At 40.5% G+C, this 14,866-nt stretch overlaps 2 long non-coding RNA genes across 2 annotated transcripts; both read right to left on the minus strand.

The window, feature by feature from the left end:
* Positions 1 to 7,288: 7,288 nt before the first annotated feature.
* Positions 7,289 to 8,952, minus strand: LOC308101769. Its single transcript, XR_013934558.1, has 5 exons — positions 8,862 to 8,952; positions 8,565 to 8,654; positions 8,328 to 8,461; positions 7,691 to 7,794; positions 7,289 to 7,590 (listed from the first exon to the last, which is right to left on the minus strand). It is a non-coding gene; the product is annotated as an uncharacterized lncRNA (long non-coding RNA).
* A 2,254-nt stretch (positions 8,953 to 11,206) lies between these two features.
* Positions 11,207 to 12,200, minus strand: LOC308101151. The gene is made up of 3 exons (XR_013934493.1): positions 12,129 to 12,200; positions 11,695 to 11,798; positions 11,207 to 11,563 (listed from the first exon to the last, which is right to left on the minus strand). It is a non-coding gene; the product is annotated as an uncharacterized lncRNA (long non-coding RNA).
* Positions 12,201 to 14,866: the final 2,666 nt, after the last annotated feature.

The following is a 14,866-nucleotide window of genomic DNA, read 5'->3' on the forward strand; positions in this document are numbered from 1 at the left end:
ACTATCTTTAACACAGTGCCACACACAACAGCATTACCTGCGTGTCTTTTCTTGACTAAACTGATCACTATAGATGTCCTGTGCAAAAAACAAAAAAACACGCTGAATAAAATATGTGTCTTACCGCCCTGAATTTTACGTCAACTACCACTTTCAAGGCTTTTCTCGACATTGTTTAAGGCAGTAACAAAACAGTAACAAAATGATATTCTTGGCCGGTGGATAGAGCTCCCTCACGTTTGGATGTTGTCATGGATACCAAAACATCCTGCATGCAGACATGACTGGGACTCTCAGCAGCGTGCTGCAGGCGCCCTCTTGTGGGGAATTAAGGTAAACACACTGAGGCCCTGCTGAGTCTGACTCTAGCCCTGGTCCATAGAGACACACGGGGACTACAAATTTCACGCCCACTTTTGAGACAGCGCCGCTACTCGAGGTCCGTTAGAACGATGAACTGCAAGCTGCCAATGCAATCCCTATGAGAGGATATGAGAATTAGCCTACTTTTGAAATATTCCTACATTAACTGGAGACGATATTGATTTAAATAAAAATATGTTTCCAAATGTATGGAGTGTCTTTGTCAACATATCTTCTTGTTTTCTTAATAGTTGATGTGTTTCACATTTAATTTGCCACTTTAACGAGTTACCCATAATGCTAACACAGCAGAGGGTAGACAGCAGACAGGCATTTCAGTGACATCACTGTCTTTACGAGCGCCGAGCGCCGACCGACAGCGTACCCACTGTAGAGGCAGGAGAGGCGGTCGCCTGCCCAACTAAGATCTCGCCTCCCCTAAAAAAAAAATAACCCGAAAATGTGTCATTGCGTGCTTAATGTCCTCAAAGTCACGCATCCAACAAGCTTTGAACTGAGCAGAATGGACCTTCTGTTCCAGAGATAATGACCAAAACCTATTGAAAACGGCCACTTTCGCCAGTTTTCTGGGTATTGAAAACCTCAAGGGATGCGTCCGTGATGCGACCACTTAAAGTCTGGATCTCCGATGCTAGCGGTTTTGACATACTGATGGAGTATATTATAGTATATTGTGGGTAGTATATCGAGATGAAAGATATGGGACATTAAAAAGGACAAATTAAACAAATGGGACAGATTATTAGAACACAAAAAAAATCGCTACAGCCTCAGTAGTTAACCAGTGAAATGACGGTATTTTACAATGCCTCTCATAGAGATTGCATTGAGAGCTGCAGTTCATCGTTCTAACGGACCCCGAGTGTCAAAAGTGGGCGTGGATTTGTAGGCCTTCCGCTTCCGGCCGTGTGTCTCTATAGAGTTAGTGAGTTCTCTCAGTGGTGGAAAAAGTACTCACATGTTTAACTTAAGTAAAAGTACCAATTCTGCAATGTAGAGATACTCTGTTACGTTTTTTGTTTTTTTTTAAAGTGAAATATCCCTTTAATGTTAAATGTTAATGTTAAAAAAACAGTTATTTAGCTAAGCTAACACACCTGCAGAAGACTCACTGTTTCCACACTCTTGTCTTTTAGCATATTTTTTCACCACCCTGGTAAACACTGACAACTCCACTCAACGTCCATGTCGAGTAACGTTACATTATGAGTTGTGTATTTGAGTCTTTTTACTTCCAAACAAAGCAGAGCTTGTAACAATTTACAGTGTGTGTGTTTGCTGGTGTGTATTAAAGGGGGAGGGCTCAACATTTGGAGGACTCCAATAGCCCCACCCCTCCCTACTTCCTAGGGAATGTGGAGCAATTCACCATATTCACACAGCGCCATTTTGCTATTAAGTTAATGAAATAATGCCACCCCAGGTGGGGCATTTCTTCCCCACCCGCAAATATGACGTGAGAGCAAAATGGACGCTGTGTGAATATAGTCAGTAACTACCTTCCAGGGCAGAGTTTCTCAAAGTAGGTGCCCCGTTGCACCCTAGGGTGCCGTGACGCAAGTCCAGGGCCAGGCGTGCCACAGAATACTTCACTATCACTTCACTTCAGTTTAATCGCTTCTCCTCACTGCGTTCTTTTTCGATCTACTGTACACCAATTCTCTTTGCCAAATATAGTCGATCTACAAACTCACAACGCATCGCTTGTGAGCTTGTTAGATCGGACATTTGTGGCTAATGTTTCCCCCAGAATAGGGGTGCTGGGGTTCGAGTGGGTAAACGACGAGTATAAAGAAAAATAAACTGATATTCTCTCAAGTTTTCCCCTTGACATGCTGTATCTTTGGGGGAAAGACTTACGTAGCGTAATGTTATATAATGTATGTGTGTTATATAATATAATATATCATTATAGTTTATACTAAATTATAATAATAATGAATGAATGAATAAATAATAGTTTATTTCTTTCTAGAGCGCACGAGGCAACAATGTAAAAGACCGGCTTTACCTTCTATACTGTTGGCCAATGTGAGATCCCTTGACAATAAACTTGTCGAGCTCGGGAACAAGCAGCAATCTTTATGTTTTCGTCCATATGACCTTCACTTCCTATCACTTTTCCGTTCACCTGTATGAGTCATGGTTTCTTAAAGTGGGGTCTGGGGACCTGCAGGGGTCCTTGAGTGGGTTGCAGGGCTTTCCCCAACAAAACCATTTAAAGGGATAGTTCACCCCCAAAATTATTATTTTTTCTATTGATTAGTCACCCCATGCATGGAGTCTTGAATTCATGGATATTCTTTTGTTTTTGTCGCATTCCTTTTTTCCCCCAACATTTAGAGTAGCCAATTTTTTTTATTCCCCTTTTTCTCCCCAATTTAGTCGTTGCCAGTGCAGGAGCCCCCACCGGGAGGACGTAAAGCCTTCGTATGTCCTACTAGCGGAGCGGATAAATGCTTTTTTTCTGGCAGAATCTTTCAGTTGATGATAAAAGCGTGAAAATTGGCATGAGCAGTCTCCATGGGTCACTTGACAAGAAAATTGTCCGAGGCAGTTGTAATTTCAAGATGGCGGCCTTTTTTCAAGATGGCCGACACCTTAGTGGGCAGTTAAGTGATATGATGGTTTATTTGGTGATACAAGCATGAAAATTGGCATGAATAGTCTCTGTGGGTCACTTGACAATAGGCCACCCACAGCTACTTGACATTTCAACATGGCGGCCATTTTTCAAGATGGCCAACACTTTAGTGGAGCAATTAAGTTATATAATGGTTTATTTGGTGATACAAGCATGAAAATTGGCATGAGCAGTCTCTGTGGGTCACTTGACAATATGCCACCCACAGCTACTTGAAATTTCAAGATGGCGGCCATTTTTCAAGATGGCCGACACTTTAGTGGAGCATTTAAGTTATATAATGGTTCATTTGGTGATACAAGCATGACAATTGGCATGAGCAGTCTCTGTGGGTCACTTGACAATAAGCCACCCACAGCTACTTTAAATTTCAAGATGGCGGCCATTTTTCAAGATGGCCACCACCTTAGTGGAGCAGTTAAGCTTAAGAAATCATTTAGTTGGTGATACAAGCATGAAAATTGCCATGAGCCGTCTCAAAAGGTCATTTGACAAGAAACCCCACAACCACCACTTGAAATTTCAAGATGACTGCCGTCCGCCATGTGGATCTTTAAATGATACCTTTTCTCATAGAAATGTATTGGGTTCCTCAAAAAGCTCTGTCAAGAGAGGTTGTTTGACTGTGTTTTGACTCCTCGCCCACGACCTGTCCAGTTTGGTAAAACCTGTCAGGAGTTGCCTCAGCCATAGCTCTCAGGGTTCACTGAGGTACTCAAGCTCCCTTACCACGACAAGGTAACAGTCACAAGGGAGGATTTTTTATTTTATTTTTTTTAACTAACAGCCATTACATGTGTCAAATAAATACTAAGAGATGGGGGAACAAAAAATATGACTAATACATTAGCACAGTTGTGGTGCTGATTAGCACAGTTGTGGTGCTGAACGGACAGTGCTCCAAAATTATAATTGAGCAATGGCTAATACTGAATGGCAGTAGCCACGGAACCATGACAAACTATAGTAAGGAACTAAACTGAAAATGTGCTTCACTGTTACGTATGGCAGTGGAAGGCAGTGGAAGCAATGTTACAAAGTAACAACTGAAAATTACACACTAATAAACTGGTGACAAAGTAAAACATGATGCACCGATTGGCGAGGGGAAGCCGAGCCATAGGCCTACACTTGAAAACACAGAGGGAAACTTGAGGGATACCAGTTATGGCTAGCTGAGCTTTTGAGGCTCTGCTCATGCTTGAGGGCATTGAGATGGTCTCGCTCTCTGTTGTACAGTCCAACAAGACAGGCAGGATGGTATTTAAATTCCTGTGCAACAACATCACCAGCAATAAGCTTTGCAAGGAGCTTTGTGTCGCTTAAATTCCTGGCACATTCATTAACCCGTTCATTAAATTTCATTGTCATTGCGTCACTTAAGGAGGACGTTGCACTCTCATCTTCACAGATAAAGCACAAAGCTTTTGAGGGCTGGGATCTTCTTGGCCTCTTGACATGGATATCTTTGGTACCTTTGGTGTCTTCAGCAGATGTAGATGCTCTCTTTTGGGCCCTTTCCAGCTCTGTGTTGTTGAATCTAAGTTTACAGCTTAAATGATATTTTGCTCTGTTTCTTGTCAATGTGCTTTCTATGCCATCACCTTCATCTAGTCGGGTTAGACTAAGTAAGATAGGCAGAGCATTGATCTTATGAAATAATGGAACATATCTTGCAATGGTATCATAACCAGTACGATCGTGCTCTCTGTTGAATAAACTCGGCTGAATGAGTTTTTCCTTGGTGACCTGCTGACAAATGAAACATCTGTCCCAGTTAGTTTTCTCAACTGTTATGATGGCTTCTGCCATGTCTGCAGCATAGGCAGAGGCCGAGGGTTTATCCTTTTACCACCTTTTACCAAGCACTTTGATGTATGGGATACAACTAAGTTCGTGCCTTAACCCTACACTTAGTCCGATCGTTCATCCAATGCCATTTAAATCCTGTGCGATCTGTACACCATCCGGTTAACTAAAACCCCATTAACCTTGGCTCGGCTCTCCCGCGCTGGCACGACCTGTCAATTCAGGTGCGGCTATCTAATTGTTTTGGGGTAAATTAGACAGCATTTGGGATACTAACTTTCAATTAGCTGACATTGAACCCCACTCTGAGTTTAACAGCAGTGATATATCACCAGTGTGCCCTGGTAGTGCAGATATTCACTCTTATCTAATCTATCTATGATCAACAAATCAACACAACTGTATTGTGATGTGTTAAAAGTTGTTCTTTAGCATAATAACAATAATCGTATAATTGTCCTTAATTAAGTGGCTGGGAGTGTTTTCTTGTCAAGCAACCCTTAGAGACTGCTCATGCCAATTTTCATGCTTGTATCACCAAATAAACCATTATATAACTTAATTGCTCCACTAAAGTGTTGGCCATCTTGAAAAATGGCCGCCATGTTGAAATTTCAAGTAGCTGTGGGTGGCCTATTGTCAAGTGACCCACAGAGACTGCTCATGCCAATTTTCATGCTTGTATCACCAAATAAACCATCATATCACTTAACTGCCCACTAAGGTGTCGGCCATCTTGAAAAATGGCCGCCATCTTGAAATTACAACTGCCTCGGACAATTTTGTGACCCATGGAGACTGCTCATGCCAATTTTCACGCTTTTATCATAAATTGAAAGATCGTAGCACTTATCTGCTCCGCTATACTCCTCCCGCCCAACACTCCCCGCTGACAGGTGCCGCCCCACAGCCCGTAAGAGTACAATGACCATTATCACCCTCCTCCACGCCCGGCTTCCCTCCCCCGAACACGGGCCAATTGTGTTTGTGTAGACGCTCGACAAAGCCGGATGCACAACGGTGGATTCGAACCCACAACCTCCGTGGTGGTGGGCAGTGACTTTACCACTGCGCCACCCGAGCGGAGCGCCCTAAGCCAATAATTTGGTAGGCGACACTATGGGGACTCTTTGTGAAAACATGAATTCTCCATGGTTGTGATCGATACAAAAAAAAAGGTCATCTTGGGGGTGAACTATCTCTTTAACCACTTTCACCCTATAGGCTATAGGATACTTTGGCTATTCAAAAATAGCCGATCTACAAGCTCAGAACGCATTGCAATGCGGCGTGTTGAGAGCTTGTAGATCGGAATTGTATACTGTGATGAATAAGGTATGACATCATATATTGTACAGACCACTTAAAAGTGTAGGTAAGATATTGCACGGGTTACACAGCACAGGATATTACACAGTTGGCATCAGATTTGGCACATATATAGACATTTAGTACCGTGTTTCTTAAAGTGGTGTCCAGGGACCCTCAGGGTTAAAGGGGTTCTAAATGGACAGGTCTGTAACTTTGAGTGTATTGACCAAATGGACCCGAAAGTGTCCATTTGGTTCCATTTATATACACTCAGAGTTATGGGGGTTCTTTGGAATAAAATAAAGAAATTGAGAACCACTGATTTTATAAGTTATAAGTTATATGAGTTATAAGTTATATGAGTGAACATAGCAAGATTAAATGATTTCATTCCTTTGGTATCACTGTGATGGTTGTAGTTGGTCTCCCTGCTCTTCTACTGAGACATTTACATCATGTGGTCAGGTCGGACATCTACTGGTGGATAAGAGGTACTGCATCAAACTCAAACGTAAACAACTTGACTTCTCTGTTGCAGCTTAACAGTAAAATGTTTATTCTCACATGGGACCCTGGATTAGAATCCTTGGTAGGGTTACGGATTGCAGCTTTAAGTTAAATAATAATAATAATAATAATAATAATAATAATAATAATAATAATAATAATAATAATTGTAATAATAATAATAATAATAATAATAATAATAATAATAATAATAATAATGACAACAATAATAATAATAACAACAACAACAACAACAACACTATTAGTAATAATAGTAATAATATACTTTATTTGCATTGTAAATTTCATACAAAATGAGCAGGTCACAGTGGTTTACATTAAAGAAATGAGAGAAACAGGAAACTGATTAAAGGGAAGAAAACAAGACAAACAAGTGTTCTGCATTAAAAAAAGAAAAACAAGAAACTTTAAAAGGAAACAACTAACATTCTTAATTAAAGCACATAATCAATGGTAAAGTTAAATGGAAAATAAAATGAAATGCCTACATATTTTAATATACAGAAATAGATGCATAATAACATGGTATTAATCTAGATCAGATGGCTGTTAAATTGATGAAATTTACTAAATGTACTAAAACTAAATATTATAATTATAATAATTATAATGTCTACAGTGCATATTGGGTAGAACTGCAAGGCAGACAAACCAAAGCAAACACACAAACTACCACATGTAAACACAGCCATCATGTAGCTGTACCAACACACCAGCTAACTGATACGTTGTGAACATGATGGTTTCAGCACAGAGCTCTTTCACAGATCCAGTAGTTAGAATAATTACATGTTTTGTCATTCCATCCTCTATCCGCAGTCGAACCTCTACCCGTTAAAAACTCAACGCAGTCTTGTTCTTTATTTCCGTCTTTTGCAAGGTTAATGTTATTAGGCTGACGACGTCCCCAGTACCTGGAGAAGTAAGACAGTGTAGTAGGTTTGTATTTTATTAGCACATTTAATACCATCTAGATTAGAGGAATGAAGGTAAAATGAAGATGAACAGTCTTACGTTGGTGTGGTCAGTGGAGTTCCGTCCACCCACTGGAAACCTCTTTCTTTCTCTCTGTCACTCAAACCCAGCCACACTTTCTTGTTGAAAAGTTCAACAAAGTCCTAGACAGAAAAGCTGCTGGTTACTGATTTGTGCAGACTATAGCTAGTAGATTTGTGTCTTCCCGAAAAGGTTACAGCATGCATGGTTGTGGCATGGCAATCATGTGTAGCAGAGTAGCTTTAACCTTACTGTAGCTCCACGCAGACACTTAGGGTTTGAATCTTGGTAGTATAAGTATATTATACTACAATATTATATAGGTAACACTTGCTCATAAGGTACCCAAAAGTAACGCTTAATTTAAGCCTACTTAAGCATTAAGTAGGCATTAATTCATCATGAATTCCTTGTAATTCATCATTAATTAACATCATTAGTTAATCATTAGTTAAGCAAAGTTACTTTATACATGAATTAATTATGAATTACAAGGACTTCATGATGAATTCAAGATGAGTTCATGCTTAATTAACACTTTAATAATGTATTAAGTAATCATAAATTAAGCACACACACACACACACACACACACACACACACACACACACACACACACACACACACACACACACACACACACACACACACACACCTGTTTTTCTTTACTCTTTATGACAATCAGGTCTGATTGTCTGTCTCTACACCACTGTCTGCTCTGCTCCCAGGTTTTCTTCTCAGTAGAGATGTAATAACACAGACCATCATCAAATGTAAATCCACCTGATTCTAACAAAACAATAAAGTTAGACATTTTTTTTTAATTGCTCATATTAGTGACAAATGATGAATATGATCTAACAATGAATGAAAACAGTGATGTATCACTGACCACAGAGAATCCTCTTCAGGCAATCTCTCTCTTCAGTCAGTTTGTTGTACCTGTTCTCCCATTGGTGTATCTCCCCCACGTTGGACTGATCTGTATGGAAACAATAATACAAAATGAGAGATCCACTATTTGAAAATAGCTACATTTTAAATATAATATTGTCCAACTACCAATGCTGCTAAAGCTTCTGTTGCTGCTATAGAATCTATTCCATATTACATCTACACAACACATGTTGGATTATCACAGATTTATAAAACATTGTAATAACATACATTGTTATGAAACTTGACTTACAGAGATAGAGTGGAACAGCAATGTTGAGGAGAGCTAGAACAGCACAAAGCAATCCAACACTGACTCCAACCCGCTTGTTTCGTCTTATGTCTGGAACACACACACACACACACACACACACACACACACACACACACACACACACACACACACACACACACACACACACACACACACACACACACAAGGAGTGAGATCAGTTAAAATCTTTGCTTCTCTTAGGATCAACAATCAGCTTTATTGTCACATCACAGGTTTACAGGAGTAACAGGTGTAAAGAAGTGAGTGTAATTAATTTAATCATTTTGTAATTTTCAGAAAGGAGGGGGAGGGGCAGAGTGAGGGAGCTCAAGGAGAAAATAAAACAGAAAAGAAACATGTTTAGTTTTAGTCTCTTACTAGACTTCAGTTTCTTCCGTAGAAGTGTAGCAACATCTTCATAGGTTGCATCATCTATCTGTTGGACATCAAGGGTGTCATAATGTCCATCTTCAGCCATTTCTACTTCAATTCCTGTTGCTGGAGTCATGGTGTCAACATTGTAGTTTATATGATGTTCCTCTTGGAGTGGATCTCTCTCCTGAGCTGCAGGCCCCACATCAATATCATCATAGATTCCATCGTCAGAGATTTGACTGTCTTCCTCTTGGAGTGGATCTCTCTCCTGAGCTGCAGGCCAGGCGTCAATATCATCATAGGTTGTATCGTCTATATCTCTTGGAGCTCAATGTTATCAGAATGTTCAGCCACAGCCATTTCTACCTTTATGACTTGAATTGTTCTTGCAGGTATTTGTTACGTATGTTCCACCTCTTCACAACACACTGAAGACGTATCTGCCCTGTCCTGAACGTAGACAGCACTGTTATATTTATATCACATATGACAGCTCACACTCTGTGTACCAATGAAATCAAACCACATCTCTCTCTCACTCACTCACTCACTCTCACACACACACACACACACACACACACACACACACACACACACACACACACACACACACACACACACACACACACACACACACACACACACACACACACACACACACACACACACACACACACACACACACACACATACCAACGTCACCTCTCCTCTGCTAGGCTCTGTGGTCTTATCTGATTAAATGCATCTATTTTCTAACGTATTTTTTCATCATTAATATCAACCACACTACGTAGGCTGTACTGACAGCACCTAGAAGTGACCACAGTTTTCCTGTAGCTTCAGGATCTCTCTAAAGTTACACGAACACACACAACTGTACATTATTTTAAAAAAATTAAATGATAAAAGTGGATGGTGCCTCATCTTCTGATGTCAGCCAAAGTTCCTTGACTTCCAGTAAAAGTTAACTATTAAATATTAAAGAATAAAACATTTCATGTGTTATATGTCGCATAACACACATCCAAACTGTCTAGGCTGTCCTGACAGTAGCTTGAAGTGACCACCGTTTCCTTGTAGCTTCATGATCTCTTCTAAAGTTACACGCACACACGCATGCATGCATGCATGCATGTATATGTTTGCATGCATATATTTACATGCAGACCATAGACAGTAAAAAGGATGGACAAAGTTACGCCTCTACAGAGGGGGTTCTAAATGAACAGGTCTGTAACTTTGAGTGTATACAAATTTCGGGTCCATTTGGTTCCATTTGTATAAACTCAGAGTTATGGGGTTCTTTGGAATAGAATAAAGAAATTGAGAAGCACTGATGTAGAAGTTATATGAGTGAACATAGCCAGATTAAATGACATTACATCATGTGTTCAGGTGGGACACCTACTGGTGGATCAGAGGTACTGCATCAACTTCAAACGTAAACAACTTGACTTCTCTGATGCAGTTCAACAGTAAAATGTTTATGCTCACATGGTACCCTGGATTGGAATCCTTGGTAGAGTTACGGATTGCAGCTTTAAGTTAAATGGTAATAATAATAATAATAATAATAATAATAAGGGTAATAATAATAATAATAATAATAATAATAAAAACAGTAATAATAGTAAAAAATATATACTTTATTTGCAGTGTAAATTTCACAAGATGTGCTGGTCAAAGTGATTTACAGTAAAGAAATGAGAGAAACAGGAAACTGATTAAAAGGAAGAAAACAAGACAAACAAGTCTTCTGCATTAAAAAAAACAGAAACTTTAAAAGGAAACAGCTAACATTCTTAAGTAAAGCTCATAATCAATACTAAAGTTAAATGGAAAATAAAATGAAATGCCTTCATATTTTTATATACTGAAATAGATGCATATGGTACTAAACTTGACCAGATGGCTGTTAAATTGATGTAATTTACATTCTATGTAGGTTCCCAATTAGCTAAATAATGAAAATATTAATGTTGTTGCAATATAAATTGTAATATAATGTCTACAGTGCATATTGGGTAGAACTGCAAGGCAGACAAACCAAAGCAAACACACAAACTACCACATGTAAACACAGCCATCATGTAGCTGCACCAACACACCAGCTAACTGATACATTGTGAACATGATGGTTTCAGCACAGAGCTCTTTCACAGATCCAGTAGTTACGCCGAGAGCATGATCTGTCATTCCATCCTCTTCTATCCGGAGTCGAACCGTTACCCTTTAAAAACTCAACGCAGTCTTGTTATGTATATCCGTCTTTTGCAATGTTATTAGGCTGATTATATCCCCAGTACCTGGGAATATTGAATTACAGTTGTAGTAGTAGTACATCATGTCCTAGTGACAGTGTAGTAGGTTTGTATTTTATGATTACATTTAATACCATTTAGAAGAATGAAGGTAAAATGAAGATGAACAGACTTACGTTGGTGTGGTCAGTGGCGTTCCATCCACCCACTGGAATGTTCTTTCTCTCTCTCTGTCACTCAAACCCAGCCACACTCTCTTGTTGACACGTTCGACAAAGTCCTGGACAGAAAAGCTGCTGGTTACTGATGTGCAGACTATAACTAGTAGATTTGTGTCTCCACGAAAAGTGGTATAGCATACAGCGTGCACAGTTGTGGCATGATATTCATGTGTAGCATAGTAGCTTTAACCTTACTGTAGCTCCACGCGGAATCTCGGTAGTATGTGTATATCATACAACTATATACAAGTATAGTAATACAATACATACACACGCGCACGCACGCACGCACGTACGCAGGCACGCACACGCGCACACACACACACACACACACACACACACACACACACACACACACACACACACACACATACACACACATCATATACCTCTTTTTCTTTGCTCTTTATGACAATCAGGTCTGATTGGTTGTCTCTACACCACTGTCTGCTCTCCTCCCAGGTTTTCTTCTCAGTAGAGATGTAATGACACAGACCATCATCAAATGTAAATCCACCGGATTCTAACAAAACAATAAAGTTAGCCACTTTTTTTAATTGCTCATATTAATGACAAATGATGAACATGATATAACAATGAATAAAAACAGTTATGTATCACTGACCACAGAGCATCCTCTTCAGGCAATCTCTCTCTTCAGTCAGTTTGTTGTACCTGTTCTCCCATTGCTGATCTGTAAGGAAACAATTATACAAAATGAGAGATCCACTTTGAGAATAGCTACATTTTAAATATAATAATATTGTCCAACTACCAATGCTGCTAAAGCTTCTGTTGCTGCTATGGAATCTATTCCATATTACATCTTTTGCACAACATTGTAATAGAACACATTGTTATAAAACTTGACTTACAGAGATAGAGTGGGACAGCAACGTTGAGGAGAGCTAGAACAGCACAAAGCAATCCAACACAGACTCCAACCCGCTTGTACCGTCTTACGTCTGGAGGAGACACACACACACACACACACACACACACACACACACACACACACACACACACACACACACACACACACACACACACACACACACACACACACACACACACACACACACACACACACACACACACACACACACACACACACACACACACACACACACACACACACACACACACACACACACACACACTTTCGGGTAGCAGATCAACAAGCTCACAACGTGTCGCGTCGTCACATAATCTAACCTACAATCCGATTGTGTCGCTGTTTGTTCATGGGCGCGTTCGAAAATTACGCACCGGAGCACACTCGCCTATTAGTTTGTATTGGCCAGTGCGCTCAGTGCTGTATTTTCGAACGCACCCCAAGTGTTTGTCAAAAACTCGGCACTGCGCATGCGTATACACCGCTGTTGCCAGATCGTGCGTGAGCAACAAGCAACCAGCTTCATGAAAAAACACAAAGCTGCGCACTGCGCATGCGTCGCCGCACTTTCTCTAACCAATTTACACCCACTTCACGCTTACAAAACCTGGACATGGCAACGTCGCTCATCGTTCTGTGATTGACAGCAAAAGTTGGCCAATCAGGTGGCGAGTTCCCAGCCTGAAAAAATACGAACGGCAGCCATTGTTGGTTGTCCGAGTGCCTTCACTTCTTATTTTCGCTTATTAAACGCTCTCAAACTACTGCTTTGAGGCACGGAATTCACTTATAACATATCGTTTGGATAGAATTTAGTTGTTTCACTTCATATGTGTGGTCAATTAATCATGACAGAGCCTATTTAAAAATAAAAATTCAGAGAACCGTCAGGGGCGAACAGTCACACGCATGTATCCGAATAAGTCAACCTATTTTGGCTGTCCCCCCCGCCCCACCCCACCCCCACCACCACCCACACACACACACACACACACACACACACAGGGAGAGAGAGGGAGGGTGGGAGAGAGAGAATAGTCAGCTAAACAGCGCGACATAATTTTCGCTGACGCAGAGACAGAGAGACAGAGAAGGACAGAGAGAGAGAGGGAGGGAGGGAAAGACAAAATAAGCAAGCCCTCGCTTATTTTCCCGCGGACGTAATTTATTTGTCATTGCGGTGAATGTTTGCCGCTGATGTTTGTTGTGTGAAGCTTAATGTCAGAGTGTTTGTGTTGGAGCGCCTCAGTGCGGCTGCTGAGTTCATGTGCAACATCTTGCATGCTGGCTGTGGGTGGCTTCACAGTTTTCCTTCGCCGTGTCTGTAGGTCATGGCCTGTCTCCAGGGACCCCCAAGGGGGGGGGGGGGGGGGGGGGGGGGCACCCTCTGGGTTTTTTTTTTTTTTTTTTTTTTTTTATCCCATGATTTTGTACCCCCAAACAACATTTTCTTTGGCGGGGTTAGGGGGGGGTACTAGAATTCTGCCCGCGTAGCGGGCAGAACTTCTAGTAAGTTACATCTGCAAAGTAAGTTTTCAAATAATTGTAGTGGAGTAAAAGTACAATATTTGCCTCCATGTATAGTGAAGTAGAAGTAGAAGTACTGAAAACTGGAAATACTCCAGTAAAGTAAAAACAATACCTAAAAATCGTACTTAAGTACAGTACTTGAGTAAATGTACTTAGTTACTTTCCACCACTGGATCTCTTACCCGACTGCCGTATCTTCTGTAGATGTTTCTCTGTAGACGTGGCCTCAATACTCTCATATATGACATTGTCCTGGAGCTCAATATGGTCAAAACGTCCATCTTCAGCCATTTCTTGAATTGTTCTTTCAAGTATTAGATATGTTCTACCTCTTCACAACACACTGAAGACGTATCTTCACTGTACTAAATATATAGACAGCACTGTTATATTTATATCACATGTGACTGTGACAGATCACACCCTGTGCACCAATACAAACAAACCACCTCTCTCTCTCTCACACACACACACACACACACACACACACACACACACACACACACACACACACACACACACACACCCTCTCCACTGCTAGGCTCTGTGGTGAATCTCATCTTATCTGATTAAGTTCATCTATTTTCTCATACATATCAAGCACACTGCGTAGGCTGTACTGACGGAAGCTAGAAGTGACCACAGTTTTCCTGTAGCGTCATCATGATCTCTCTAAAGTTGCACAAACAAACCGTCCATCAT

The sequence above is a fragment of the Gymnoscopelus braueri genome (assembly GCF_963280865.1).
Source record: "Gymnoscopelus braueri genome assembly, chromosome: 15".
NCBI lineage: Eukaryota > Metazoa > Chordata > Actinopteri > Myctophiformes > Myctophidae > Gymnoscopelus > Gymnoscopelus braueri.